Here is a 5,358-nt window from a genome sequence, read left to right as displayed (position 1 = left end):
CTGGGGTACCGCAGGCGACTAGGCGAGCGGGGACGCGGCGACCGATCAGCACCGCGGACAGCGCCCATGCCCGCAGGCCGGGATCCGCTCCGCCCCTCTGGGAGGGGCAGCGCCCTCAGCCTCCTAGGAAGGGCTGGGATACCCGGGAGCTGCTCGTGAGAGAATCTGGAAATATGCTCCTGGTATAGGCGGCACCTAGACTGAGCTAGACCTCTCTCTAGTTTTGTGACCTTGGGTGCGTCATCTCACCTCGTAGATGATTGTACCTAGAACCAACAGAAGATCCTTTATAAGCACTAAAGTCCCTAAAATGTGTCAGGAGCTGGTGTTCAGCCGTTGTTTTGCTGTGAATAGGTTCGCCTTATAGTTCTGGCTCCATCAGCATCTTTCTCTTTCCCAGGCCGATGGTGGTGTATAGAATGCACCTTTGTATTGTCTCGAGAATTAAATGGGTTAATACCTGTATAGGGGTGAGAGCTCTTTAGACACCTGTACGCATGATGGTTGATGGCAAGGGATCTGATTCTCTCAGTAAGTGGCAGGTGGCTCCAAGCTCCCAATGGCAACTCATTTCCATCCCTTCCTCGTCACATTGAAGGTGGTGGTTTCAGGGACTCAGACCAAAAGACTGGTTTGGATTTCCACACTCCTTTGCAAGCCAAATATTTGTTTTCCTTTTGAGTCAAATTTTCAGACCCCCCCCCTTTTTCGACGAAGTCTCAGTATGTAGCTCTAGTTGGGTTGGAACTCTCTTGCTTAGTAGACCAGGTTGGCCTTGAACTCACAGAGATCCTCCTGCATCCACTTCCTGAATATAAAGGTGTGCATCACCATTCCCAGATTTCTTCCCCTGTCTTCTCCCTTTTCCTTCTTCTTCCTCCTCCTCTTCTTTGTTTTCTTCCTTCCTTCCTTCCTTCCTTCCTTCCTTCCTTCCTTCCTTTCTCCTCCTCCTCCTCCTCCTCCTCCTCCTCCTCCCCCCCTCCTCCTTCTGTTTTTTTGTTTTTCAAGACAAGATTTCTCTGTGCAAACTTGGCTGTTCTGGAACTCACTCTGTAGACGAGGCAGGCCTTGGACTCAGAGATCCACCTGCCTCTACCTTCTGAGTATTGGTGTTAAAGGCGTGCACCACCACTGCCAGGCTTCTTATTGTCTTTACAGGATAGCATTACTGAACTGTGAGGGTCTCCTGCAGGGATATGAGTTCTGATAAGTCACCTAATGCCCTAAGTTGTATGAGGTGTCAGAATGACTAACGATGTTTTTTGTCTCCAAAAGACATGGTGTGAAAGAGTCTGAAACCCTAATGCTAGCTCTGCTACCTGCTAGCTTAATAATTCCAGAAATTTCTAGAAAACTTCAAGCCTCTCTGATCTCCTCCTTCTCCTCTTCCTTTCACTTCTCTTCTTGTTTTTTATTTTGTCTTTGAGATAGGGTCTGACCCAGAAGTTCAAACTGATCCTGAACTTGTGGTAATTGTGCCTCAGCTCTGGACTGCTGGAATTACAGGCACGAGCCACCATACACTCCTGAACTGTACTTCTCCAATAATTTGGGAAAAACAACATCTATCAACAAGATCCTTATAAAAGTATCTTGAGGGATGACTGGAGAGATGGCTCAGTGATTAGGAGCATTGGCTGCTCTTCCAGAGGACCCTGGTTTGATTCCTAACATCTACCTGATAGTTTATGATGATCTATAATTCCAATCCCAGGGGATCTGATGCCTTCCTCTGGCCTCCCCTGGCACTAGGCATGCACATGGCACATAGACACACCTGTAGGAAAACATTCGTACGAATATATATATATATATATATATATATATATATACTGGTTTTTCAAGACAGGGCTTCTCTGTAGCTTTGGGACTTATTCTGGAACTCACTCTGTAGACACCAGGCTGGCCTTGAACTCACAGAAATCCGCCTTTCTCTGCTTCCTGAGTGCTGGGATTAAAGATGTCCACTACCACTGCCTGGCTAAAAATAAAAATTTAAGGTGCTGGAGAAATGGCTCAATGGTTAAGAGCACTGGCTGACCTTCCAGGGGACCCAGGTTCAGTTCCTGGTACCTGCATGGCAGCTCACAACCACCTGTAACTTCTTCTGGACATTATGGGAACCAGGTGTGTAAGTGACGCACACATTTCAGTGAAACACCCATATACATAAAATGAAATAAACAGAAACTTAAAAATGTTATGAGGTTCAAATTAAATGTGTATGCATGTGTGTGTGTATGTGTAGTACAGGTGAATAGGATTGCTATGACCAATTCCCAGATGTTTTTCTCCTTGTCCTGGATAAAAATGTGTCCTGGGACTCTGGCTTTTCCGCAGCTAAAGTAAACAGCTATAGAAACACATCTGATATTGATCCTATTCCATGGAGGCTGCAGTTTTGGGAAAAGAAGTGCGGCTTACAGCTTCCTGCACCCAATCAAGCTCCCTGCTGGATATGAAAGCCCTCTACAGCTGCCCTCTGGAAATTGTCACACATTTGCTTGCAAAATATTTATATGAAAAGTGATAAATAATGTGTAAAAGCACCCAATGAGCAATGCCTCAAAGGAACTGAACCAGCGGAGCAGGAAGCCACTGTGGAAGAGCTAGGGCCTGGGCTCTAGGGCTGGGTTTCTCAAAGCCATTTCCTGGAGCAGCTGTAGAGACCATCGGCTGTTCCACGGAGTAGTGTGAGCAGACCCGTGTGCACAGCAGTGTGTCTAAGGCTGGAGGAGCCCTGGAAACATTCTGAAAGGGGACACTGAGATGGCAATAATAGTAACAATAAACATTTATGGAGCACTTTATGCATGCCACAGATTTTTGTTAAATACTGTTTAATTTCCCCCCTATTTTTGAAGTTAAGCAAGGTAAATGAAACACAAAAGTATATATCTCACCTTAGAGCAGCCATTATGTTTAGCGAGGCCCTTTATCTACGCAATCTCATCTTAACTTCTGAGGACTCCTGCCGCAAAGGCAATTCCCATTTGCAGGTGGAGAAAGGGAGCCTGAAGGGAGATTACACATAACAACGCAGCTGGGAAGCAGCAAGGCCAGGATTACAGCCCTCGTCCACCTAGCGTCATGGAAAGTGAGCTTGCAACCACCTCATTATCAGGGCTCCCGGACGGACGGACCCAGCTGTGATGGAAAACACCCATAGCGGTGAAGGTCAAAGTCTGCAAGTACTTGGATGCGTCCCAGCTCTGACTTTCCTGACAGTTGTGGCAGTGAAGACCACGATATGTTTGCCAGATCACAGTTGAGCCTCAGAGCTTCTCCCTTCTGCTTCAAGTCTGTCCACATCCTCCTCCATTCAGGGCAGAGCGGCCAGGAGTTCGCACCTCACCTTTTCCCCTTTTCATACTGGTATGCCACTTTACCTTGTTTTTATTCCGTGCCCCTCCCCCCTAGAACTCTTTTTTTTTACTTTTTCTTTTTTTTTATTAATTTATTTATTTATTAAAGATTTCTGTCTCTTCCCCGCCACCGCCTCCCATATCCCTCCCCCTCCCCCAATCAACTCCCCCTCTCTCATCAGCCCTAAGAGCAGTCAGGGTTCCCTGCCCTGTGGGGAGTCCAAGGACCTCCCACCTCCTTCCAGGTCTATTAAGGTGAACATCCAAACAGCCTAGGCTCCCACAAAGCCAGTATGTGCAGTAGGATCAAAACCCAGTGCCATTGTTCTTGACTTCTCAGCAGTCCTCATTGTCCGCTATGTTCAGTGAGTCCGGTATTATCCCATGCTTTTTCAGACCCAGTCCAGCTGGCCTTGGTGAGTTCCCGAAAGAACATCCCCATTGTCTCAGTATGTGGGTGCACCCCATATGGCCCTGAGTTCCTTGCTCGTGCTTTCTCTCCTTCTGCTCCTGGTTTGGACCTTGGGGTTGTAGTCTGGTGCTCCAATGTGGGACTCTGTCTCTGTCTCCTTTCATCACCTGATGAAGGTTAATATCCAGGAGGATGTCTATATGTTATTCTTTGGGTTCAGCTTCTCTAGGATCACGAATTATAGGGTCAATGTCCTTTATTTATGGCTAGAAACCAAATATGAGTGAGTACATCCCATGTTCCTCTTTTTGGGTCTGGCTTACCTCACTCAGGATAGTGTTTTCTATTTCTGTCCATTTGCATGCAAAATTCAAGAAGTCATTGTTTTTTACTGCTGAGTAGTACTCTAATATGTATATATTCCATACTTTCTTCATCCATTCTTCCATTGAAGGGCATCTAGGTTGTTTCCGGGTTCTGGCTATTACAAACAATGCTGCTATGAACATAGTTGAGCATATACTTTTGTTGTATGATAGGGCATCTCTTGGGTATATTCCCAAGAGTGGTATTGCTGGGTCCAGGGGTAGGTTGATCCCGAATTCCCCGAGAAACTGTCACACTGCTTTCCAAAGTGGTTGCACAAGTTTGCATTCCCACCAGCAATGGATGAGTGTACCCCTTTCTCCACAACCTCTCCAGCAAAGGCTATCATTGGTGTTTTTTATTTTAGCCATTCTGACAGGTGTAAGATGGTATCTTAAAGTTGTCTTGATTTGCATTTCCCTGATCGCTAAGGAAGTTGAGCATGACCTTAAGTGTCTTTTGGCCACTTGAACTTCTGTTGAGAATTCTCTGTTCAGCTCATTGCCCCATTTTATAATTGGGTTGATTAGCCTTTTACGGTCTAATTTCTTGAGTTTTTTATATATTTTGGAGATCAGACCTTTGTCAGTTGCGGGGTTGGTGAAGATCTTCTCCCAGTCAGTGGGTTGCCTTTCTGTCTTAGTGACAGTATCCTTTGCTTTACAGAAGCTTCTCAGTCTCAGGAGGTCCCATTTATTCAATGAGGCCCTTAATGTCTGTGCTGCTGGGGTTATACTTAGGAAGTGGTCTCCTGTGGCCATGTGTTGTAGAGTACTTCCCACTTTCTCTTCTATCAGGTTCAGTGTGTTTGGACTGATATTGAGGTCTTTAATCCATTTGGACTTAAGTTTTGTGCATGGTGATAGACATGGATCTATTTTCATTCTTCTACAGATTGACATCCAGTTTTGCCAGCACAATTTGATGAAGATGCTCTCTTTTTTCCATTGTATACTTTTAGCTCCTTTATCGAAAATCAGGTGTTCATAGGTTTGTGGGTTAAAGTCCGGGTCTTCTATTCGACTCCATTGGTCGACTTCTCTGTTTTTATGCCAATACCAAGCTGTTTTCAATACTGTAGCTCTGTAATAGAGTTTGAAGTCAGGGATGGTAATGCCTCCAGACGATCCTTTATTGTATAAGATTGTTTTGGCTATCCTGGGTTTTTTGTTTTTCCATATAAAGTTGATTATTGTCTTCTCCAGATCTGTGAAG

Source organism: Chionomys nivalis, chromosome 7 (assembly GCF_950005125.1).
Source record: "Chionomys nivalis chromosome 7, mChiNiv1.1, whole genome shotgun sequence".
NCBI lineage: Eukaryota > Metazoa > Chordata > Mammalia > Rodentia > Cricetidae > Chionomys > Chionomys nivalis.
This window is presented reverse-complemented; position numbering follows the sequence as displayed.